Source organism: Panthera uncia, chromosome C2 (genome assembly GCF_023721935.1).
Source record: "Panthera uncia isolate 11264 chromosome C2, Puncia_PCG_1.0, whole genome shotgun sequence".
NCBI classification, from domain to species: domain Eukaryota; kingdom Metazoa; phylum Chordata; class Mammalia; order Carnivora; family Felidae; genus Panthera; species Panthera uncia.
Window position 1 is genome coordinate 56959675 of NC_064810.1, and position 26913 is coordinate 56986587.

The 26913-nt window shown below is 39.0% G+C and overlaps 1 long non-coding RNA gene across 1 annotated transcript in view; it reads left to right on the top strand.

Annotated features, from left to right (window-relative positions):
* Positions 1 to 26913, top strand: part of LOC125920941 (uncharacterized) — a 171549-nt gene that overhangs the window by 139618 nt on the left and 5018 nt on the right. Inside the window, exon 2 of the long non-coding RNA XR_007457258.1 lies at positions 15267 to 15334. This is a non-coding gene — a long non-coding RNA (uncharacterized LOC125920941). The remainder of the gene's footprint in view (positions 1 to 15266; positions 15335 to 26913) is intronic.

The window sequence follows — 26913 nt, forward strand, 5'->3', positions numbered from 1 at the left end:
TGGGTGGAAATGCAGTACTGGCCCCGGCAGTGGTTGTGCGTGGGGACCTCCAGGAGTGAAGTTAACTGGAGCAAAGTGGGACAGGCAGTGCTATGTCGAGTTGGAGGGCACTGGGAGAGAGCAGCCAGAGTGGGAAGAAAAATAGAAAAGGAAACCTTTCCTTCTACTTCCTGCGGAAGCTTCAGTGAAATCTCCTTTGACTTTGCGTTCACAGGATTGGATTTGTAGGTTTGGGGGAAGAAGGGCCTTGGGAGTCAGGTTGCAGCAAAGGCTGAGAGCAGCCTCGGGGCAGAAGAGTGAAACCACAGGCTGCCTTAGGGAGCTCAGATGTAACCTGGGTCTACCAGTGCCAAGATAGTTGTCTGTCTGTCTGTCTGTCTATCGATCTAGATCAAGAGTGCACAGAAATATAAAAACTGAACTAGAATAGCATTTTTCTGCTATTTACATGGATTTTAAATATAAGGACCTTAGAGCAGTGAATATTAACCTATTAACCCATCAACCCATGATTTATTTGTACTGAAAGAACCAGTTCTATTTCTGATTTGATTCATGGAATGGGTCTCAAGCGCTAGGCAATCTATGTCACTCAGCCAGACCCACTTCCGCTTTTGTGACGTTTCTCTAATTATTTGCTACATCCCTCCCTTCATTTCATTGATAACACTCTGCCCCTTCCCCCGCCTAAACGTTTTTCCTCCTTCATCAACACAACACGGTCACCGGGGTAGTTTTCGAGAGCAATGACAAAGATTCCATTAGAGCCACAAGCACTTCACAGGCTTAAATTTCAAAAGTCTGTGTGTAAATCAATTGTTTCATAGTGTGCTTGCATTTTTGCCTTTGAAACTGTATTATAAATTGTGTAGCAGACTTCATAAATCTGTGGCCTAAAAACTCTTTAAAACGTGCTCTCTTCATGTGGTGAGATGAATCCTTTTTCTTCTCCTGAGCCTGCCATATATTTAGCTAGGTTAACTGAAATAGGCCTTTGGTAATGTAACTCAAGTCAGGGAAAGAGACACTATTTAATAAAAGAACTTGGGTGAGTACACAGTCAAGGCCCATCTTGGCAGTGGGGCCAAGGTGGCACTCCACCCTGAAGTTAGACGACACCACAGCGAGACCTTTGCTTGGTACTTTACACTGCCCCTCACTTACAACCTGGGTGAAGGCTGAGTGTAAGGGCAGGTAGGATATTACGGAGGGCAAGGAAACAAAGGGGTTAAGCAAATAATGGGCCATGCGGTTGGAGGAGAAAAGAGAGAAGACCAGAGAAGGAGAGGTTTTCCTGATAACTGGATGTGGTAGTCACATGGGATGCCCTAACTGGAGAAATTACACCCTGAGCGCATTAGCTCAGGAACAGACATGGAAGGATGAACAGAAAAGAGAGAAAACATGGATAATAGAATAGAAGGAACTTTTAGCAGTAGCTGGGATTATGTAACTTAAAATTCATTTCTGGGAACCTTTCTGTGTAGTGCACTGTGTAAAACCCCTGAACTAGCTCTTACAAGAAATTTATAGAAAATACTTTTGTTATTCTCTGATACACCTGATGTCAGTTTTGACTGTGATCCCATGCAGACATTTACTGGGTGAGAGCCCAAGATATGTCAGTTAAAAAGGCAGAGGGGCACCTGGGTGGTTCAGTGGGTTAAGTGTCCAGACTCTTGATTTCTGCTTAGGTCTTGATTTCACGGTTTGTGAGTTCAAGACCCGCATCCAGCTCTGGGCTGACTTTGCAGGGTGTACTTGGGATTCTCTCTCTCTCTTTCTCTCTCTCTCTGGCCCTTCCCTCTCTCTCTCACTCACTCAAAAAATAAACTTAAAAAAAAATTTTTTTAAGGAAGAAGTTGATTGTACCATTGAAAATTTACCTTTTGCCAATTCCAAGGAAACAAATATGAACAATTTTATTATGAATTCGTCTTAAAAATAGAGCTTAGAACACATTACCGGCAGCATTTATTGAAATTCCTGATACCAGTACCATTTTTCCAATGATTTTAAGCCTCCAAGATGTGAATCCTGGTAGATACAATTTGAGGTAAATCAATCTACAACTTCTGTCAAAAGGAGAGGAGGCTGATGAAAACATACCTGAGGCCTTGAGGCTTCTCTGGAGCTAATGTTCCAAATGTCTTGAGTCCGCAAGCACTTTTGTGAGATGCAGGGAGAAGAGCAGGGGAAACAACACAGGAAGACTTTATTGCACTAAATCTGCATTTTAGGAAATTATTTTTTTCAGTGGTCTAGAAATCTGCAGAATCGTATTACTCAATGTGGTTAGCAGTTTATGTTAATGGAACCCCAGCTGTGGGTGTGGTTACCCTGGAAGACTCTCACACAATGCCCCCAGGCTGTGTTCCTGAGCAAGGTGGGAATGACGTTATGAATTTATAAAAAAAAAAAAAAAATGGCTGGAAAATCAACTTGGTGTAGACCTATCTACTAAGGATCACTAATCACCTTCATTTACAAAGGATAGCGTCTCTTCACTCCCCTGGAACCACCATTTTCTTTAATGTCCACATAGACAGATTCAGCCCTCCAACCCGCCTAACCTTGGAAAGTCATGATTTCCCCCAGAAGGGCAATGTGGGATGGTACTTATCTTCTACCATGGTCGATGGTCTGTCAGCTTTTTCTCTGAACTCAGCCTCCCAACCAAAGTCCCAGATTACCACTGGTGTATTAATTGTTACATTTTTGTGGCCCAAGTAGGGAGAGACACCTCTGTCCTTTATTCTTCAAGGCATGAGACAATCACGAAGGTCCTGTGTATCATGCTTTTACTCAAGAATTAGAAATAATGGATTGAAATTACAGTAAAGAAATCATTTAAGATCAACTGTTCATTTCAACATTCTTTAAATCCTTCTTCCAGCCCCACCACAGAGGTATGTTGCAGGAGGAGTTCTTTAGAAAGCAGAATCTTAGACAAAATTCAGTGTGCAGGATGGGAGTCCTCTTGGAAGGGCTGTGGAAGGAGAGGTAGAGAAGCGGTATTAGGCAGACAGGTTCAGCTGTGATGCATCTCAGTGAAGGCTTCAGAAGACTCCGTGGAGAACTCTGAGCCTGGAATGGCCCTTCCAAGTCACCTCAAGTTGGGGAAAAATGGACAGTCCTTTATACCACTGTTTCATTGGAGCTGAGTTGCTTCAGAAGGATACCACTGGGTGAGGTAATGCTCTTCAGTCTAGCCTGTTTTCAAAGACAAGCGACAGCTGAGTGCTTTCTGTCAGTAGTCCTCCTACCAGCTAGAATAAGTGTTTTCTAAAAGGGGATCTGAAGGGGCATTACAGTGTCGACTGCAGGAGGCTTTGACTGGCTATCTCTTTCCATGCACATGGCTACACCCATGTGGCCAGATCCCACTTTCTGTGTACTTAGCCCCCTTTTCCATCATCCTCTCTTTTCTCTGAGTCCACTCTAGGCTAAGTACTGTGTCTTACCTTTAATAATGAAAATTTCTATGAACATTGCTCTCCTTAACAGAATAACTTCCCTTTGGGACCACAGAGAACAACCAGAAGCTTTGAAATCACAGGTTTTCCTTAATGAATCTATATGTTCCATATTAAATTCTTAGGTGGGGTGACCAAGATCAAATTCACTGCTTCTTTCATTTGTCTGTACTGAATTTTAAGTGCAAATGATAGTTTGGGGCTGATAAAGTTATTCTTCCCCTTTCCAGAGCAAATGTGAATAACTTTTGTGTATATGTATTTCTTTTAAAAAAACAAAAACAAAAACAAGATTAAATTTTCAAGACTTAATGATACACAAAATGCATATAGTATTGTATCTTTTTAAAAAAATTTTTTTAAATGTTTTATTTATTTTTGAGATAGAAAGAGACAGAGCATGAGCCGGGGAGGGGCAGATAGAAAGGGAGACACAGAATCTGAAGCAGGCTCCAGGCTCCGAGCTATCAGCACAGAGCCCGACGCGGGGCTCGAACTCACAGACTGTGAGATCATGACCTGAGCTGAAGTCGGACACTTAACCGACTGAGCCACCCAGGCGCCCCTACTATTATATCTTTAATACACTCCCTCCATTAACATTAAACAGTATTTAAACAGCTTATCTTTTTGCCTTGTCTGTATATATGAGACACACTCCTGAATACAGGTAAGATTTACACTGCTCCTTCCTAAATAAAAATTAAAATTTGCACCTAGAAAACAAACAAAAAGAAAAAAAATCAAAGCGTAAAACTTTAGTGAAATGAAAGCTTTTCTTGTTGAGTATTCAACAATAATACCTGGGGCCGTTAAATTACATTTTATTGGCCTAAATTATATTACAATCCATTGACATCACATAATGATAATCCAATTCCATTTCTTAAATAAATACCACAAACAATACTCATGTTCAGATGTCCCTACACAATTTTAAATAAATTCAAGAATTTGTTTACATTCTGCTGATTTGATATATCGGTCAATAAAATCTTTGGACAAGTATGTAACTTCCAGGATGTTGCTGTAGATATAGGAAAAAAACACCTTATAAAGTAATTTATCTTGAACAGTGAGTTAAGCTTCTCCTGATATATTTAGGTTATATCAGTCTACTATGGCTTTCTTCTACTTAGCAATGACTTGATAAAACAATGTTAAAAAACAAACACACTCTAACAACATTTTTGCACAATTTGGCTCCATTTAACAAAAAAACTGGCTCCATCTTTAAATATAAAGCCTAATCCTGATTCATAAAGGCTCAGTTGTGTGTGTATTTCAGTTTATTTTTTCCCTTCCCATTACACACAGATAAGAGTGAGTGAAATAAATTTGCATTCAATACTAGTAAAGCAGTATGGTTTTATATACACACATATATATTTGTTATAAGTGTGTGCATGTTCATATATATACACAAAAATAGTATCTTCTTTTAAAAAATGGTTAGAGGTCATCAATGGCTAATATAATTCTGACAATGAAATTTCATTTAATCAAGTTTTGGGTTTTTTCTACATACAGAGAGATACTCAAAACATTTGTGACCTAGTGGATTATAGATGTAATATCTTGATTCAGGGGTGATTTTGGAGACATTGCAAACATGTATAAATATGGAACTTTATGAAGACCTTGAAAAATATAAATACAGCAACCATCTTTGAGGTTGTATTTTGTCCCAACCACTTTGTATATAACATCTCATCAAATCCTTGTAAAAGCTCTAAAGCTATTATTGGTGTTGTTATATTTTACATATGAAGAATTTGAAGCTCAGAAGACAAAGTGATTAACCCAAAGTGATAGAAGTTAGAGATTTTAATCCAAAACTCCTTAGCCCCAAAGACCTTGGTTTTTTTACTCTTCAACCATGATGCGGCTACGGGGCCCATCTTTAAAAACTGACTAGTCCTGGGCTTTGGAATGGTCAGTTTGGCATTTTCAGCCATTATCATTTCATCTCTTAATTCAGTAAGCATTTATTTGTGCCTATGGATGCTAGGAAATATGATAGAATCCAGTGTGGCTGAACCAGCTGATTTTGGGTATATGCTTAGGTAATTTTTTTTGGATGGGGGGGGAGAACTTAACAGTGGAGTATTTGGTCATGTCATTCAGTCCTTGTCATAAGCATGTTTCTGGGATGGTGTTAGATATGAGCCTATTTAGAAACATGAGATTAGTCCGGATAACACCTTAAAGTGTCTGTAATCTTTTCCTTTCTATGAAAACAAAATGAAATCATTTAAAGCTTGGGAGAAATTTTAAGTTGGCACAGAAAATTGAGGGAAAAATGTGTATTCATTAATTTCCTAATCTAATTGAAAGGACACCTGCAGGTTTTATTGATTAGGCATCTTAGCAATAACTCGTTTGCCTTAATTAGTTCTCTTATAATTGCATGGAGATTAATTTTCACTCTGAGTATCAAATCACAGAAATCAAATAAAAATATTTATTGAGTGTCTTCTGAGTGTAAGTCATCATGAAATAAGAATTGGAAAAATCTGTGAGTTCATCACATTTGTCCTCCATTTAAGAATAATGCTATTTGTCTTCTCCAATATTTCTTCTTGGACCTTATCTGATGTGATTTTGACTATCTTATCCTAAGTCACAAATTTTGACAGAGGACTTTATTTTTCCAGATGAGCAGTTGAGCAGTCGATTCTGTCTTTACCCACTTGGAAAACCCTCTGGTTCTTACCAGGAAAACCCTCCATTCTATTGTAAGCACTAACATTAGCACATAGGATAGTAAGTAGCTCCATTCCCTATTCTATTAATAGCTCTCTGGTTTCCTTTTCCAGAATCTCCCCACATCACTCTCAGCCATGGTCCATAGTGAGTCTAGCAATAATCACAGGCTCCAGCAAAGGCCATGAAACCTAAGCAAAACTGGTTAAAACCTTGTTCATCTGGATTTGTTTAGGGATGGGAAGGTAACCGACTGGGTCAATGAGAACCCTTCCCCAGAATTTTCTGGTATTATCGAGGGGGAGAAACTCTCTTTCATCTTAGAAGATCTCAGTCTGCAACTGCCAGGTGCTACTCTGTGGATGAGGCCTGTCTGTGAGTGAGGTCACTCCAGAGGAAGGTAGAGATAAGGAAGGAGAGAAGAAAATTAGACACTAGGTCTAGCTTTCATCATTTCAGCCTTTGACTGGAACTAGACCTACTCTTGAACTTTTCTAATACATGAGCCAATTAATTACCATTTTGAAATAGCGAATCAAATCGGATTTCAGTACTTATAACTGATAGCCACATGATAAATACACATATCTACCTGGACAAATGCATCAGTGGGAAGGAAGAGACAGCACCACCCTTATTGTATACAGTCCTTCCTCTTCTCATCTACTTCTGTCCTTGTCATTTATAGCATTTCCCTCTAACATGCTTCCTTCCCTTTAGCATCTTTACTAAGGTGCCAGTGGGGAATTTAGTTTGGCAAAGTCTCTCTTGACAATCTGCCCTATACCTGAGCTACCACTGCTTGAAGAAGTTTGGGATCTGCCCAGACTACCTGAAATGGGAGTGATGCAGGAATTGCATTTGTATGAGATCATTCTATCTTAGGACTTTCTTCTGTAGTCTTCAGAGCTGTCACATTACTTTGTTCCTGTAGTTCACTGAATCTTGACAGCTGTCAGGCAAGACTTGATACAGTGACAATACAATCAATTAAGAGGCTGGGAAGAAGATGCTGGCTTCTTCCTAGCACATGAGTTCACCTGTCTCCACCAAGCACTAATTAACTATTCTGTTTGGAGAGTGCTTCACAATGTGGCAGATTACAAGGGTCTTCAGACAAGCTTTTGATGAGGAGTTTTGTCTGGCTTGTCCAATTGTGCCAGTGAATCTCTTAGAGTTCAACTTTTCTCATATTGCTTAATATCACTCAGAGCCGGTGCAGTCATGTGCTGTAGTTACAGACTCATCTGGAATGGTGACCCTTTTTTTTAGGGCTCTTACTCTAATCTACGGTTATGTGTTGTATGTTTCTTGATGAAGGCTTACCTACCTATCTATGCCATTAGCTACATGAAACTAACATCTTGCGGGGCCTGGGTGGCTCAGTTAGTTAAGCATCTGACTTCAGCTCAGGTCATGATCTCATGGTCCGTGACTTCGAGCCCCACATTGGGCTGTGTGCTGACAGCTCAGAGCCTGGAGCCTGCTTCAGATTCTCTCTCTCTCTCTCTCTCTCTCTCTCTCTCTCTCTCTCTCTCAAAAATAAATAAACATTAAAAAAAAAGAAACTAACTCGTCTTTGAATCTGCAACACCTAGCACTGTGCCACACATATGAAGGTATTCTGTGAACACTTGTTTAAAGAAAGGATGAATAAACAACTAAAAGAATGAAAAGAGTATAAAATCACATTTAAGGAGATGAACTGAGAACATCCATTTGATAAAAGATGGGGAGGACAGGAAGCAGAACACATACGCAGTGAGATAAAGAAATCCCTTTCATTGAGAAAGAGTACACATTCTACCCATGGGACCCCTTGTGTCTACCTCACACTAAACCTGTGGTAGAGGCTACAATCCCCATGCTGCTCTGAGAATAGGGAATAAGGAAATCTTTGTGAAGGCCTTGCTGGAAAGGGGGTGAGATGAGACAAAAGGAGAGAAGTTCACGGATGCATCGGTCTTGTTGCTAGAAAGTACTTGAGAAGACTACCTTGTACAGCCTCCCACCTTTTGCAGGAATTTTTGCATTTATAGATGTGTCATCCATAGGGGTTTGTTGACTTTTATGAAGTTCAAAGTCATGGTTATCTACAGGAAATGGCTTCAGTCTGTTTCAGAAGCAAACCAATTTAGACTCTTTTCAGAGTACAGTTGGGCAGTTCCCTGTTAGCCGAAAGATGGAAACTCGAACTTTTTGAAACTTCTTTGAAAATGACGGATATGAGTGGAATGAATCACCATGTCTGTCCACAGGGGGAGTTTCCCACAGCTGTGATGCAGTACTAAGAGACGGTGTGGGGGGTGAGTGTGGAAAAAGGTGTAGAGATGTTAAGAGGCACATAGGGTGGTTCCAATTCTCTCCTGTACCAGCAACAACAACAACACTATGAAGAAGAGAAACCCTAACTTTCCTTGCCTCTGTGAAGGAAGTTAAATTGCATGTGTAATGCAGAGCGTGGCTGAGTGTGATCATTTCAACACCATAGTGATGGAAAGCTCTCTGGAGGAGATCCTGCTGGCCGTGTTGGAGTTTTACAAGATGGCTGTGAAAATGCCCAGTGCTGCCCAGACACCTTTACTCCATCACACCGTGAAAGGACACATGTAGCAGGAGGGAGACATATGCTTCTCCACCTAACTGAATCCTAAATAGAACATTTCCCGAAGGAGGCAGAGCAGTGTGAAGACTGGATGACAGCACCACAACATTACAAATATGGGGAGGAACTGAAACCCTTTCTGATCAGGATTGTTGAAAATCCACGGAGAATCGGGGGACCCACCCTCCCGTTTTACCCCTGGGCAAGGCAGAGCCTACAAGCAGTCTTCTGAAGGATGCAGAGGTCAGAATGGTTCAGATGGTCTGTGGTGGGGGACACGGGCGTGAGCAGTGAGGGGGCCTGGATCAGGTCCTCGTGCTTCTTCACCACAGAAGCTGCAGGTCACACACAGGAAGCTGCTGTTGAGTGAGCCCTCATGCCAGGTGAAGAGAAATGGAGAAGACCAACCGGTGATCCGTCCTTGAGGACGATGTGGGATGTGGCACAGCCAAGCTCCAACTAATGAGGAACAGCTTCACCAAAGTGGCCACATTTAAGTCCATTATCCACATTCAAAATGGGCTTGGGGCACAGGAGTAGGAGGCAGAGGCGGGTAAGGGTACAGGCCAGGCCTATTGATGTGGGTATGGGTGAGGCCCAAAGGGTGGAGATAATGTCTTACTTCCCCTGCCTGGGATGCACAGGCAATTAAAAAATGGTTTTTATCTTAGACCGCTAATTCTTAAGTTTCAGTGTGCCTAAGAATTACTTAGGGGATGAACAAAATGCAGATTCCTAAATTCTACCACCAGAGAATATAAGAAACTCTTTCCAGGAGAGACTGGAAATGCAAAGCTTGAGATTTTTTTTATTTGCATGAAAGTTGTCATTAAGGGAAGAAAAAAAATATACATTGGAGTTTTCAAAAGCTTTTTCCTTTCTATTATGACAGTTTTTGCATGCTTGTACTTTTACACATTTTTATTGGATCTTGGAGTAAGCCTGTCCCTCACATAAGCAGGGAAAAGTTGTCATTGGATGACATCATTGTCAATCATCTGGATCAAGTGCAGGAAGCTGGTGGCCTCAGCAAGGACAGGTTGTTACTAAGTTGTGGGCTTTATTGAAAAAAAAAACAAAAACCAAAAAACAAAACACAACATAAAAAAACTTTCTGAGGGATGTAACTGTTTGAGTTCTAAAGCTTTCAAGCCACAGCTTTATAAAGAGAAACTGAATTACTTGGGGTATGGCAAGAACCAGAGTCTTTGGCCAAGAATTCCCCCAAATAGCAGGTTTGGACTAGGGAGCAGGAATCTGCATTTGTACAAATCATTTATTATTTGATCCTTGTGCACACTTTCAGAAACACTCCAGAAAAACGTCATTATGCGAAATGGTTCTTCAATTTTCAGTTACCTCTTTTTTTTTTACTTAGTAAGTACTGTAGTAATTTTCAAACTACTCCCGAGTCTTATGAATCCACAGAGGTGTCTCTTGAACCACCTACCAGAACTCAGCAAAGAATCTAAAGAATCTAAAGGTTCTTTGTACCTTGATCCCACATCAGAGCATCTGAGCTTTTATGTATATAGTCATTTATAAAGGGGTAGCACATAAGAGTTCATCTGAAAAAAGAGTGCCCCTGTTAACAGGAAAACAAAACACCACTGTGAGCGGTAACAACTTGAAAGTCTCTGGACCAAATAGGTTCATTGTAAAGCTCTCTGTGTCAGGCTCCACCTGCCCTTCTGCCTTGTCTTTCCAGCTTCCTGGAACTTTCTGTGGGCCTCCCCTGCAGACCTGCTGGTGCCATAGCCAATCCTGTCTGGGACAGGAAGCTTCTCAGCTGCCTCAGCACCACCCTCTGGTATGCCTTAGATTCCATGGTGCTGCCTGCAATGGTGCCTGGGCCCTGCTGTCACTAGCAGGTTGCTGTGGCCCCCACTGACAGGCTTGAGTGGGTGCCCAGTTTCCTGGGGAGAGGCAGTAAGGCTTAAGAAAGAGGAAAGGCTTTGAAGTCAGACAGACTTAAGAGTCTAGCCCTGACTCTGCCATTTCTTAATTCTTTGATCTTAAGCAAACTGTCTCATGTCTCAAGGTCTGCTTTTCAAGTGTAAGCATAAGAGCATTCACCTTTCAGGGTTGTTATGAGATTCAATAAACTATGTAAAGAGCCTAGCACAGTGCCTGGTATTAGAAGATGCTCAGTGAGCTTCCTTTGAGTTGCAGCTTAAGGCTTGTGCTGCCAGCGTGTCCTTGGTGCTTGATGTAACTTCACTAGACATTCCAGACTTCCCAAGAGTTTCATATTTAGTTTCAGTTGGAATTTGAAGTTATTTGGAGGTAAAACATATTTAATATGATGGCATTTACTAAAGTATAAAATATTTGACAAATGTCTCATCATAAAAGATCAGGAGGAAAAAAATTCACCAAGAGCCAGGAAGGTTTGAGCAATATAATGGAGAAGTTTGGGGGAATCAGACATCAAGTAGGAGCGTCTTGTCTCTCCTGGGTTTGTAAAAACCTTCGCCGAAATTAGTATCAATTTTTACCCTAGATATAAAACATGTAGTGCCAATAATAATACATCATTTCAGTTTGAATTCACTGTATTAACTCCTTATAAGGAATTCTGTAGTAGTATTAGACTTGCAGATTCAAATTGCAAGGCGACCTACTTAACTGCTATTATTAGCTTCTGAATTCTCTTGACTGCTTAGATGGCTAGGCGTTAGGTTAACCTTTTCACACACAGATTTCATTTAAACACCAACAACTCTGTGTCTTAGGTACTAATGCCATTCTCCTTTTGCAGAGGCGGACACCGAGGTCCACAGGTAAAGAGCTTGGCAGGGTAGCAAAGCTAGTGAGTGGCAGGGGTGACGCTCAAACCCTGGTTGTTGGACTCCAGACCCACAGTGAACATTCGTGGACCCGTAGCCATTCAGTTCCTTTCAGTCAAGGCTTAATCAGGAAATGAAAAGCAGAGCTCTTCCTAATCCAGCAATGCCCCCCACCCCCCATCTCTTTTTTCTCCGGTTCATCCATTTTCTTAATTAGCAACAATTCAACTGTCAATGATCAGGCATTTGAGAAATCAAAGAAAGGCAAAATTATCATTAATTGATTTTGAAGCGGGGGGTGGGGGGGGAGGGTGGGGCCGGGGGAGGGGGACGAGTGCTTACATTTCCGAGACTGAGATCATTTCCCTCAACGTAAACATAGTACCCGTCAGTACTGAATGCTTGCACCAAGTGCATGACACGTATTGTTGCCTGGAACACACAGGTCATCCCGTGAGATGTCGTCACCCCCATGGAGCCGACGCATGGACATTTTGAATTACTTTCATGTGGTCACTTGGTCAGCAAGCGGTGGAGCCAGGAATCCAGCCCTGATAAATCTGATTCTGAAGTTTGTGCTCTTAACGTCTATACCACGTTGTCTTCAGTTTTTGGAAGGAATTTTCATTTCTCATTCACTTTTATCTTCATTAGATACTAAGTATCTTGAAACCTCACTTTTTCTTTCTATTTCACTTTCCTACAGAGTGCATTTCAAAGTGGTCTACACGGCAGGGGCTCTGAGTGACTCCTAAGAGACAAAGGGGGGAAGGGAGGCACATTTATGACCTGAAAAAATGCCAGTAGCCACATTTGTTTTGTCCTGCTGATTCTTGTGGACAAACCCTCACCTATGGAGGAATCTCATAAATCTTTAAAGATGTGTGATTAGATCTTCACTGGGTGTGTAGTTTATCAGTCCACTTTTGTACCTTCCTGGTAAGTGTGCATTGATTTACATGACTATCCCTGAGGGCAATGAATTACTGAGAAACACAGATGAAGTGGAGTTTCTCTGAGTGGAAGTACACCAGGCTCTGATCCACAGGATCTTGTTTACCCTTCTTTCTAAACATTCATCAGCTGAATGGCAGTGCATTTTCTTTCTGCTATACAGATGTTAATGTCTTGTCTCTGCATTCTTTGAATTTTTATTATCCTTGTAAAAAAACACAAGGCAACAAGGCCAACTGCACAACCCAATTTCCTTCTAAGCTTTCTTTCTGAAAACTGGCCTCTTCTTGAGCTCCTATTTACAGTTATTGGTTGCAGTTCATTCAGTTATTCATTTTGTTTAAGTCCACAAATACCTATAGAGTCCTGGGCACTGGGGTAGACCCGAGCTAAAAACACAGATATGGTTTTCACCTTCATAAAACTTACAGCTTGGGGTGCGTGGGTGGCTCAGTCAGTTAAGTACCAATGCTTGGTTGCAGCTCAGATCAGGATCTCATGGTTCGTGAGTTTGAGACCCGCGTCGGGCTCTGCGCTGGTGGCACAGAGCCTGCTTGAGATTCTCTCCCCCTCTGCCTCTCCCCCACTCATGCTTGTACGCCGTCTCTCTCTCAAAATAAATAAATAAACTGAAAGAAAGAAAGAAAGAAAGAAAGAAAGAAAGAAAGAAAGGAAAAAGGAAAGAAAGAAAGAAAGAAAAAGAAACACGGACATTTTATAGTGTGAATTTCATTTATAGAATGAAATTTCAACTGAGTAAATTTAAACATCGAATTGGGTTTATTAAGCAATTCATGAATTGGGCAGCATCCCAGCTAGCAAGCAGAGGGGAGCTCTGAAGAATTGTACAAAATGGAAGGTTTTTATAGGAAGGAGGATGGGGCAAGAGGTTATTAACAAAAGAAAAGGAAGGATTATTTCAGGCCAGGACGTCATCTTTTTGGGGAAGGGAGTAGGCAGGGTTTTTAATTATACTGATAACATCACTCATGCTGATAAGGAAATTTCAGATTTACTGTTAAAATGTCACATTCTCGGAATAGGTTGAAACTGTAACTAAGTCTTGGCTTACTGTTTTGGGGGCCAAATGGCTCCATTTTGGACTTTTTTTCTTTCTTAACAATTTATATTATTTTCATAGTGTTGATTAGTAAAATTTATTAAGACTTTCCATACAATCTGTCTCATTTAACCCTCAAAACAGCTCAGGAGGTAGAGATTACTGTCAGTGTATAAATGAGGAAAATGAGGTTTTCGGGGTAAATAATTCACTCAACTGACAGAGACAGCAAGTGGCAGGTTTGGGATTTTAACCCAGTTCTTCAGCAGAAGAGTCCATTTGTCCTTTCTTTTTTTTTTTTTTTTTCACGTTTATTTATTTTTGAGACAGAGAGAGACAGAGCATGAACGGGGGAGGGTCAGAGAGAGGGAGGCACAGAATCTGAAACAGGCTCCAGGCTCTGAGCTGTCAGCACAGAGCCCGACGCGGGGCTCAAACTCACAGACTGCGAGATCATGACCTGAGCCGAAGTCGGCTGCCCAACCGACTAAGCCACCCAGGTGCCCCTCCATTTGTCCTTTCTTAATGCTATGGCGACATCACATTAGTTAGTGCTGCTTTGAACTGGTGCTCACATTTTTACCTGACTTTTAAAATCTTTTCATCTCATTTATCTCTATTGCGCATTCATAGACCCCTTATGCATAATTATTGACACAACACTGAGAAGTCCTAGCTAGCCCCTTTAGCCAGTTGGATTATTCTCTATTTTCCATTCCCCAAACTCCCTCACTATAGCTCGTCACAGCACCTTCCTTTGGCCCATCAAAGTCGAGGACTTCTTGGATGGCAGTTATGCTTATGATTATCTGTGGAAAAGACTGAAATGTATGCTGAAAATTGTTTTTGTTTTTAATGTGGTCATATAACAAAATTCTTGGGTGAACTTAACAGTGTGATAAATATGGTGGTCTTCTTTCATTTCCATTTGACTTGTTTTTAAAATATTAGGCTTGTGCAGCAGAAGAAGCCCTTATGCCATATGAGAGCAAGTTATATATGCTTTCTTGAGCCCTATGCAACAGAGAGGCAGAAGGAGGAAATAGATTGGCAGATGAGATCTAAACATTGTGAAGGTTCTCCTGAATCCTAATTTAACATGTCTAGAAGGTCCCCTTGTAGAGACTGTGTTAACATTAAAAAGATCTTTGCTAAAATAACAGTACAAATGTGTCTGAAAACTTATTAATGATTGTAACACACTTAGTAATACAAAAAAAATGTTATACAACATACATTATACAAGGGCCCCTGTATGTTCTTACAATGGGGTTTGGTAACACCTGGATTAGAATGAAAATACAGATTTCTGCTGCCTTAAATGCTTTTTGAAGTAACATGAGTAATAATTAAAAAAATTAATTTCTCTTGAAGTCAAACTAACATAAGCCTGATTCAGAATATCCTTTGGCTTTTTGTAGTTCATGTGGAATAAATATTCTCTAATTGGGACTTGGCTTTTGAACCCGTTGATAATAAGCAACTGTTTCATAATACTGTAAATCTGTCACTCTAAATGATCTTGATTATCGTGAAAGTACACGGCATTTATTCAAAGCATATTTATTGTGCATCTACTATAGGCTGAAGTATGAGGTTTTGATTGCATATAGTTTGGCTGCTGCCCCCACCCTCACCTTTCTATTAATTGAAAGCTATCTTGACTCTTTCTGCAGGATTAATGCTTAGAATGTCAGCAAATTCAACCCATCACCCCTCTGAATACATTCATCTTCCTACCAGGGTAAGTGCAATGTTCTTTTGGGTATTTATTTTATAACCTGTAACCTTGGTGAGCTCTCTTATTAGTTCTAATACTTTTTTTTTATCTGATTCCCTTAAGTTGCCTAAGTAGGCAACAATCATATCTTCTTCAGATTAAGATATATTTGGCTCCTTTTTTCCAAAATATGTATCTCTTAAATTCCATCATAGCATTAGGTAATAATATCGGTAATGGCCAACATTCTCTGCTTATTCTGTATTTTAATAGAAATACTTTAGAATTTCACGATTAAAAGTAATATTGACTGTTTACAATGAAAGTCCTTCATCAAGTTAGAGAATTATCCACCTGGTCCCAGGAAACTAAAGGTTTTAAGCAGTAGTGGGTGTTGAATTTTATCAAAAATGTTTTGGCATCAGCTGTGTAAGATATAACTTACAAAGATAACACTTAATCTTTGTTCTGAACCCACTAGCTACGAATCTTGTGTGAAGGCCATTGTGATCATTGAGATGAAAGGAAATAAGGGCCTAGCCAGGCAGTTACCTGACCACCAGCTGCTGGAGAAGAATCTGAGTAGGAAACAAGTCCATTAATTCCATAGGCACGGAGGGTTATATACTTGGTATGTGGTGCTGAAGAAAAATATAAGAATGGTGTCTACTATATTGGAGATGCCAGTTTGAGCCACATGTATATGAGGAAAGTATTATAGGAGTACTGTAGTTTTGAATAAAAAGGAGGCCGGTGAGCCAAAAAAAATGACATCAAGCTGTAACAAGTCAGAAAAAGAAAAAAGAAAGGTGGTAACAAATGTGAAATCAACTTTTCTTAAACTGACCAAAGTAAATTGGAATGACCTTGAATAGAATTCAATAAACATTAGCTGTGGTTTATGAGAAAGGTATAGGTTGGAGAAAAAGGTCTGCAAAGGATTTGAACAACAGCAGTACCTCAACCATTGAGAGTTAATGCACTTGCCAAGGGCCAGAGCCACCGAAGTGAGCAGAAAGCTCAAGGATGCGTTCCTCAAGAGGGTGGAAACCTGAACATTTTTGAGGATAAGAAGCCAACAAAGAAAAATTTTGAGCAAACCAGATATAAGGAATTACTGGCAGAGAAAAATCTGCAGAGGTGGGCTAGTGGGAGGTTTGGAAATGGAGAGAGGGAATAGGACCAGGAGGAAGCAGATGTAGGAGTTAATTTAGGAAAGAGGATGAGTGTGTAAAAGTACATAGGAATGTGCCCAAAATATGTACACAGATATTTTCTGGAAGAGAAAAAGAAAAAAAATGGCCTCAAGCTTCACAGTGACATAATAAATGGGGTTCTCTGCTCTGAAGATGGAACTAGACATAGGACAAAAGAAAAACTGGGCAACAACTACAATGTGGAGTTTTCCATAGTGTTAATGAAGGGTAAAAAGAATTTTTGAGCATTAATTAGGAGCCACTGTCTGAATCTATTAAGGGCTAAGAGGCTAGAAGATGAAGTTTACTCAGTGTGTGACTTTCTCTAGCTGTTTTCTAGGGCAGGGGTGATCTAGGGTTGAGGGCTGGTGTGAGGAATAGGAAAGAGGTCCAAGGAGGCAAAGGGATCAGGAGTCATAGTTTCTCTAACATCAAAGGGCTGACCAAAACCTCAAGCCAGGGTAGAAATTCAACCATAATCTAGTAGATTATTATAGATGATATGTATTCAGCCTTTGTATGTACAAGTTAATAAGACAGAAATAGACATAATTGCTTAAATCTTTAACTGCAGAGCCCCACTGTAGACACACATCAATAAGGTTGGCCCTTGAGCTACCTAATTTCAGCAGTAGAGCTTTTATTAACCATGGTTTATGTTTGAGTTGACTATGTCATGACATTGCCATATATATATATTTTATATATATAAATTTATATATATTATTATTTATATATTTATATATATAAATAATAAATAATAAATATAAATAAATATATATAATATATAAAAATAAAGATATATATAAATATATATAAAATATATATCTTGTCCCTGCCCAGTAAAGTAAAAGGAAAATTGAGCTAGTAATCAATAAGTGTGGATTTTTACCCTTATCTTACCGTATTATTGTTTTGAATCTCAATTTCTCTATCTATTAAAGGGAGGGGATGGGGAGAGAGAGGGAGGATGGGGGAGAAAGAGGGAGGAAGGCAGGGTGAGAAGGAGGGAGATAGAAAGGGCGAGAGAGAGAGAGAGAGAGAGAGAGAGATTAAGGTAGATGTGTTTTAAAGATGTCCTCCTGGTTCCAACAGTTCATAACCATAAACCAATGAGTATTTTCTGTGGACTTAGAATGCCCTTAACATTCTTTTTGAATGAGATCCTTTTCTTCCTCATTAACTCTTCCTGAAAATTGTCCAGCTTGTCTCCATTTTCCTCTTTATTTAAAAATGTTCACCTCTTCCTCTCCTCCCCACCCTCCTTCAACAACATAGGCTAAGAAACATTAAGGTCATGATTTCTCTAATAAAATTATTTATGCAATCTATTTCCTTTTTTTCTTCCTTTGTTTCCTCTTCTTATTAGGGTATCTTTTGACTATTTTTAAAAGATAAAGTTATCATTTTTATTACCATTATCATGATTACGGCATTGATGCTGCCACAATGCCTTATATGAAAATTATTTTTACTTCCAATATCTCATGTAGCAAGGTTCCTGTTAGACTAGCAGAACTCTATGGAGACCTCAAAGTTAAGCTTTTATTTCAAGAGTCAGCCAATGAATGTTGCCATTCTTTAATTAACAGGAAAAGAGGTGAATTGGTTCCAAGTTCTAATTAAAAACATGTAATGCTCTTGTACCAGAATGTTTATTAAGGAACCAATGATTGCTTGTTGACTTTATTATAATACATCAGGTAAATATTTTTATTGTCAGCATTGCTTAATAAATAAATTGATGACTACGGGTATTTTCCTCAGTGATTCTAAATGGAAAGATTCTCAAAGCATGTATGAAGACACAGACACAGAATTTAGTCCACCTAAAAGTGATTAGCTCAAACCCAATCAAAACAAGATCAAGGACTTCAAAGTGTTCCTTTAATTTTGCTTTAATTAATTTATATCCTATGTCATATCCTCCCCCTTCTGCAAAAAAAAAAAAAAAAAAAAAAAAGACCACTCCACTAAACTCAAAGCAGCCTAATAAAGGTAATAAAATACAGCATGATAAAATAAATCTAAATGTTCATATGCTATACTTCAATATGTTAACAATCATTATCCAAGTGACGTGATAATCTTTAATTTTCTTACATATTGTCTATCTGTATTCCCTACATTTCTCAACAGTGAACACATATCAACAATATAAAAATAATACAAGTAATGCTAAAATAAAGGTACAGTAACTTAAAATGAAGTCAGGAGTGCCTTAGTCAGTTGAGCATCTGACTCTTGATTTTGGCTCGGGTCATGACCCCAGAGTTGTAAGATCAAGCCCCATGTTGGGCTCTGTGCTGAGCATGGAGCCTGCTTAAGATTCTCTCTTCTCTCTCTCTCTCTCTCTTTCTCTCTCTCTCTCTCTGCTCCTTTCCCCCACTCACACATACTCTCTCTAAAAATAATATATAAAATAAAATAAATAAAATAAAATAAAATAAAATAAAATAAAATAAAATAATAAAAAAGCAAGATAAAGTCAAAAGTAAGATTAGTGCTTGGAATGCATGCTCTGACTTTAAATATGCTTGTTTGATGCCAGTCACGAATTTAACTGAGTTTTCTAGCATCTAATGCAAAAATGAAAACAGAACCAAATCCATAATCTAAAGGGTGTCTGAGTTTAAGAGCCATCTATTTCTCAAGAGAGGAGCACATAATCCTGTTGTTGATACTTAAGAAATATCTCATACCTGGATTATACTATGTAGTGTGAGAAATCATAACTCAAACAGTATTCTAGAAACCACAGTGATGAGTTTAATGGAATGGTCTGTGTAGGTCTCAATTCAGACTAATGTCATTTTACCAAAGAATAATTTGATGTAAGGCAATTGCCTAGGAGGTCGGCATGATGCCCAAAATGTATTGGGCATATCTGATGACATGTTCATTCCATACTGAGATTTTTGAGCACCTAGAGAAATGGATATACTGAATATCCTCCGAGCAATTATACATAAATATTGTCTCATTCAAACTTTTATTTTTAATTTATTTTTTGAAACATTTTAATTTATTTATTGTTTACTTTATATCCAAGTTAGTTACAATATGATACAATAATGATTTAAGGAGTAGATTCCTTAATGCCCCTTATGCATTTAGACCATCCCCCCTCCCACAACCCCTCCCGCAACCCTCCTGTTTGTTCTGTATATTTAAGAGTCTTTTATGGTTTGTCCCCCTCCCTGTTTTTATATTATTTTTGCTTCCCTTCCCTTATGTTCATCTGTTTTGTGTCTTAAAGTCTCAAATGAGTGAAGTCATCTGAATTTGTCTTTCTCTGACTAATTTCACTTAGCATAATACCCTCCAAATGGCAAGTCGCAAATGGCAAGATTTCATTCTTTTTGATTGCTGGGTAATACTTCATTGTATATATATACCACATCTTCTTTATCCATTCATCCATTGATGGACATTTGGGCTCTTTCCATACTTCGGCTATTGTCGATAGCTCTGCTATAAACATTGGGGTCTGTGTGCCCCTTTGAAACAGCACACCTATATCCCTTGGATAAATACCTAGTAGTGCAATTGCTGGGTCGAAGGGTAGTTCTATTCTTAATTTTTTGAGGAACCTCCATAGTGTTTTCCAGATGGCTGCACCAGTTTGCATTCCCATCAGGAGTGCAAAAGAGATCCACTTTCTCTGCATCCTCACCAACATCTGTTGTTGCCTGAGTTGTTAACGTTAGCCATTCTACAGATGTGAGTGGTATCCTGTTGCCGTTTTGATTTGTATTTCCTTGATGATGAGTGATGTTGAGCATTAGTTCATGTGTCAGTTGGCCATCGGGATGTCTTCTTTGGAGAAGTATCTATTCATGTCTTTTGCTCATTTCTTCACTGGATTATTTGTTTTCCGTGTGTTGAGTTTGGTAAGTTCTTTACAGATTTTGGATGTTAACCCTTTATCTGATACATCATTTGTAAATATCTTCTCCCATTCTGTCAGTTGCCTTTTAGTTTTGCTGATTGTTTCCTTTGCTGTGCAGAAGCTTTTTATCTTGATGAGGTCCCAATAGTTTATTTTTGCTTTTGTTTCCCTTGCCTCTGGAGACGTGTTGAGTAAGAAGTTGCTGCAGCTGAGGTCAAAGAGGTTTTTCTTGCTTTCTTCTTGAGGTTTTAGATGGCTTCCTGTCTTACTTTTAGTTCTCTTATCCATTTTGAGTTTATTTTTGTGTATGGTGTAAGAAAGTGGTCCAGGTTCATTTTTCTGCATGTCACTGTCCAGTTTTCCCAGTACCACCTGCTGAAGAGGTTGTCTTTATTCCATTGGATATTCTTTCCTGCTTTGTCAAAGATTAGTTGGCCATTCGTTTGTAGGTCCATTTCAGGGTTCTCTGTTCTGTTCCATTGGTCTGAGTGGCTGTTTTTGTGCCATATCATATAACTTTTTAAGTTTGAAAACAGGGGGTATGATCCTTCCAGCTTTCTAATTCTTCCTCAAGACTTCTTTGGTTGACATAGGTAGGGTCTTTTGTGATTCCATGTGAATTTTAGAATTATTTGTTCCAGTTCCAGCCATGGAACAGTTCCAGCCATGGCCAGTTCCAGCCATGGAGATTTTGATAGGGATTGCATTGGACCTGTAGATTACTTTAGGTGATATGGACATTTTAACAGTATTAATTTTCTCAATCCACAAGCACAGAATTCCTTTCCATTTATTTGTCCATATCCTTTAATTTCTTTCATAAGTGTCTTACAGTTTTCATCTCCTTGGTTAAATTTATTCCTAGGTATTTTACTCTTTTTGATGAGGTTTTGAATGGTATTATTCTCTTGATTTTGGTTTCTGGTAGTTCATTATTAATATATAGAAATGCAACAATTTTGGGGGTGCCTGGATGGCTCAGTTTGTTGAGCATCAGACTCTTGGCTCAGGTCATGATCCCAGGATCATGGGATGAAGCTCCAAATCAGGCTCCACAATCTATTTCTCTCCTTCTGCCCCTCTCCTCTCTCTCTCTCTCTTAAAAAAAAAGAACTGCAACAATTTTGTATATTGATTTTTATATCCTGCAACCTATTAAATTCATTTATGTGTTCTAATAGTTTGCTGTTGTTTTTTCGTGGAGTCTTTAGCCTTTAGGGGAAATTGGTCTATAGTTCTCCTTTTTAGTGGGGTCTCTGTCTGGTATTGGAATCAAGGTAATGATTTCATAGAAAGAGTTTGGAAGTTTTCCTTCCATTTCTATTTTTTGGAACACCTTGAAGAGAATAGGTGTTAACTCTCCCTTAAATGTTCGGTAGAATGTTTGGTAGAAAGCTTTCTTGCCCTAGACTCTTGTTTTTTGGGAAATTTTTGATTACTAATTCGATTTCCTTACTGCTTATGGGTCTGTTCAAATTTTCTATTTCTTCCTGTTTCAGTTTTGGTAGTGTATATGTTTCTAGCAATTTGTCCATTTCTTCCAGATTGCCCATTTTACTGGCATAATATTGGCATAATATTGGCATTTTATTGGCATAATTATGGCATAATTGCTCATAATATTCTCTTATTCTTGTTTTTATTTCTGCTGTGTTGATTGTGATCTCTCCTCTTTCATTCTTGAGTTTATTTGGATCCTTTCCTTTTTCTTTTTGATCAAACTGGCTAGTGGTTTATCAATTTTGTTAATTCTTTCAAAGAACCAGCTTCTGGTTTCATTGATACATTCAACTGTTTTTTCGGTTTCGATAGCATTAATTTCTGCTCTAATCTTTATTATTTCCTGTCTTTGGCTGGTTTGGGGTTTTATTTGCTATTCTTTTTTCAGCTCCTTAAGGCATAAGGTTAGGCTGTATCTGAGATCTTTCTTACTTCATTAGGAAGGCCTGGATTGCTATATACTTTCCTCTTATGACTGCCTTTGCTGCATCCCAGAGGTTTGGGGCTGTGGTGTTACCATTTTCATTGGCTTCAATATACTTTTTAATTTCCTCTTTGACTTCTTGGTTAGCCCATTCATTCTTTAGTAGGATGTTCTTCAGTCTCCAAGTATTTGTTACCTTTCCAAATTTTTTCTTGTGGTTGATTTTGAGTTTCATAGCATTGTGGTCTGGAAATATGCACGGTATGATCTCGATCTTTTTATACTTACTTAGAGCTGATTTGTGTCCCAGTATATGTTCTATTCTGGAGAATGTTCCATGTGCACTAGAGAAGAATGTATATTCCACTGCTTTAGGATGAAATGTTCTGAATATATCTTTTAAGTCCATCTGGTCCAGTGTGTCATTCAAAGCCATCGTTTCTTTGTTGATGTTTTGATTAGATGATCTGTCCATTGCTGTGAGTGGGGTGTTGAAGTCTCCTACTATTATGGTATTACTATCAATGAGTTTCTTTATGTTTATGATTAATTTATTTACATATTTGGGTTCTGCCACATTTGGCGCATAAATGTTTACAATTGTTAGGTCTTCTTGGTGGATAGACCCCTCAATTATGATGTAATGTCCTTCTGCATCTCTTGATACAGTCTTTATTTTAAAGTCTAGATTGTCTGATATAAGTATGGCTACCCTGGCTTTCTTTTGTTGACCATTAGCATGATAGATGGTTTTCCATCCCCTTATTCTCAATCTAAAGGTGTCTTTAGGCCTAAAGTGGGTCTCTTGTAAACAACATATAGATGGATCTTGTTTTCTTATCCATTCTGTTACCCTATGTCTTTTGATTGGAACATTGAGTCCACTGATGTTTAGAGTGAGTACTGAAAGATATGAATTTATTGCCATTATGATGCTTGTAGAGTTGGAGTTTCTGGTGGTGTTCTCTGGTCCTTTCTAATCTTTGTTGCTTTTGATATATGTATGTATATATATTCATTTTTTCTCCCCTCAGAGAGTCCCCCTTAAAATTTCTTACAGGGATGGTTTAGTGGTCACAAACTCCTTTAATTTTTGTTTGTCTGGGAAACTTTTTATCTCTCCTTCTATTTTGAATGACAGCCTTGCTGAATGAAGAACTCTTGGCTGCATATTTTTCTGATTCAGCACATTGAATATATCCTGTCACTCCTTTCTGGCCTGCCAAGTTTCTGTGGATAGGTCTGCTGCAAACCTGATCTGTCTTCACTTGTAGGTTAGGGACTTTTTCCTCCTTGCTGCTTTCATGATTCTCTCCTTGCCTGAGTATTTTGTGAATTTGACTATGACATGCCTTGTTGATGGTCAGTTTTTGTTGAATCTAATGGGGGTCCTCTGTGCTTCCTGGATTTTGATGTCTGTGTCTTTCCCCAGGTTAGGGAAGTTTTCTGCTATGATTTGCTCACATAACCCTTCTACCCCTATTTCTCTCTCTTCATCTTCTGGGACCCCTGTTATTCTGATGTTATTCCTTTTTAATGAATCACTAAGTTCTCTTATTTTTATTTCATGCTCTTTTGCCTTAGTCTCCCTCTTTTTTTTCTGCTTTATTATTCCTCATAGGTTTGTCCTCTGTATCACTGATTTGCTGCTCTGCCTCATCCATCCTTGCTGTCATGGCATCTATTAGAGATTGCAGCTCAGTTACAACATTTTTTATTTCATCCTGACTAGCTTTTACTTCTTTTATCTTTGCAGAAAGGGATTCTAATCTTTTTTCAACCTCAGCTAGTATTCTTATTATCGTGATTCTAAATTCTGGTTCAGACATCTTGCTTGTATCTGTGTTGATTAATTCTCTGGTTGTCATTTCTTCCTGCTCTTTTTTGGTGAATTCCTTAGTTTCGTCATTTTGAAGGAAGAAACAGAATAATAAAGTAAAAAAAAAACCTTAAAATTAAAAAGTTAAAAATAACATAAAGAAATCAAATTAAGGATGCTAGAGCCTAGGTGTTTTTTGGTCTGGTTGTTGAAAGAAGTTTGATAGATTAGATAAAAAAGGGAAAGATAAGGAAAGAAAAAATAGACAAAAGAAAAAAAGTGGGGGAAAGGAAAACATTTGAAAATTTGAAAAAATGGATACAATAAAATAGAATAAAATGAAATGATGAAAGTAAAATAGAATTTAAAATATCTACAAAAAAGTAAAAAATACACAGAAAAAAATTGAAAATCTTTGTAATAAAAATGGAAAATAAAAATATTTTTTTCTTTCTATATTCAAGAATAAGAAAAGAAAAAGGAAAAAAAATGAATAAAAGGACCAGCGAACAGAATGAAGTATGATTGAAATTTCATCTGGTTTCCCATAGAAATCAAGCTACAAAGCACTTTATAGTCTGTAAACTAAGCAGGTGGAGAGACTTGTGTTTATCAAGAGTGCAATTGGCCCAGTTGGGTGGGGTTTAGTGTAACAGCTCCGTTCTCCACTTAGAGGCACTGCTTAGCTTACTAGGGTGGATTGCTGTGGCATGTCTAGGCATGTATGTGCATGCGTGGGAGGGGTGAAAATGGTGTCACCCAGCTACCCAGTCTCAAGTATGGGAACTCTGTGCTTTCCACAACCAGCAATCAGGCATCCCTCCTTTGTCTCTGGCTTCTTTCCACCCCTGCTTCTTGTCTGTGACCAAGCCATCAGGTGCCAGGTGGCACCTCCCTCCTGAGTTTTATCTCAAATGGGGCTGCGTTTCTCACCCCCTCACTTCTGAAGGACTGTGGTTTTGATCTGCTCAGGTCCTCTAGGGGAGAGTCTCACTGAGCAATGGCCGGGTGCCCGCCCACCCCCAGGAACGTTTACAAGACCACACTGATGCCAATTCCCAGAGACTGTGGCTGGGTGCTAGCCCACCCCAGGAAATGTTCACGTGATCTTGTGGCAGCAGTGTTTCAGGGTTTATGGAAAATCACAACACACATCTGGCACCAGGCTTCACCCTTAACATCCTTATTCCAACACCAGCGAATATGGTTGTTCTCCAGAGTCCATTGGGACCTTTGCCTGTGTGGTGGCCACACAGCCTCTACCAAATGTCCTCCCAGCAGGAGAACCACCTCTCCCCATGTGGCCCGAGGACCCCTTGGACCTCACTCTCTGCTCCTGGGGATTCGTCCTTCCCACCAGAGCACCGCCAGGTACCAAGCTACGGAGCCTCAGACTCTGTGTTCCCCCTATTTATAGAGTCTTAATGGAATTTAAACACTCTCCTTTATCCTTTCTCCCTTTTTTGTTCAGTCCCTGCAGCTGATTCCACTTTTTCACCTTCTCTCTAGCTGCTTTTGGGGGAGGTGCTTTTCCTGTACTCTCCCCCCATGTCTCTGTCCTCTTTCCACAAGCAAAAACAGCTCCCTGCCTTCCATGTCTTCTCTCTCCCCCCGTTCACCTCTCCATGCTGCATACCTGCCAAGTTCTGTGGTTCAGGTTGTGAAGATTGTTGTGTTAATCCTCAAATCAGTTTTCTAGATGTGCAAGATGGTTTAGTGTTGATCTGGTTGTATTTCAGCAATGAGAGACGCAAAAAAAAAAAACTTTCATGCTTTTCCACCATCTTGACCTCTCCCCACTCAGTCAAAATTTTAAATAAGCAATAATGAATTTGTTATTATCTCTCCTGGAAAGCCTTGAGAATGGAATAATCTGATGATATTAGTTAATACATAGACATGTTTCTTTTAATAAAGTAGTGGGAAAATGAATACCCTTTTATAAAAATTAAAGGTTTTAACAAGGACAAATGCATGGATAGATGGACATCCCATCTCTCTCAGAGGCTGTCAGCAAAAAAACACTGTGGAAAGAACCAATGCTCTCCTTAGAAAGTGAAGTTGGATTTATTTTAACACCATTAAATGCGGGTTTAACTCTCTTTTAAATGTGTGAAGTTAAAAACTGTGTTTAAATATGTTATTTTTAAAAATCTAAACTTGATATGTTACCTTCATCCAGCTTCCCCTAATGTTAGCATCTTATATAACTCGAGTACATTTGTCAAAGCTAAAAAATTAATCTTGTTACAATACTGTTAATTAAACTACAGACTTGATTTGTATTTCACCTGTTTTTTCCACTTATGTTCTTTTTCTGTTTCAACTGTATTACATATAGCCAAAATGCCACCTTACTGTCCTCTAATCTGTGACAGTTCCTCAGTCTTTCCTTGTTTCTTATTTATTGAGAATTTTGAAGAATAGTGGTCACATATTTTGTAGAAAGCCCCTTGATTCTGGTTTGGTTTGATGTTTCCTTATGATTAGACTGGAATTATGGACTTGGGGGAGACATGCTGAGGAGTTGAGGGAACTTTTCATTATATCATACCATATTGGATACATATTATTAACATGACTTATCACTGATGATGGTACCATTGATCTCTTGGTTAAGGTGGTATCTGTCATGGCTCTCTACTCTGAAGTTATTATTTTTCCTTTCATATTCTATTCTTTGGAAGTGAGTCACTAAGTTCAATGAACACTCAAGCAGGGGAGAATTAAGCTCTGCCTCCTGAAGAGGGGAATAGCCAAATATATATTTAT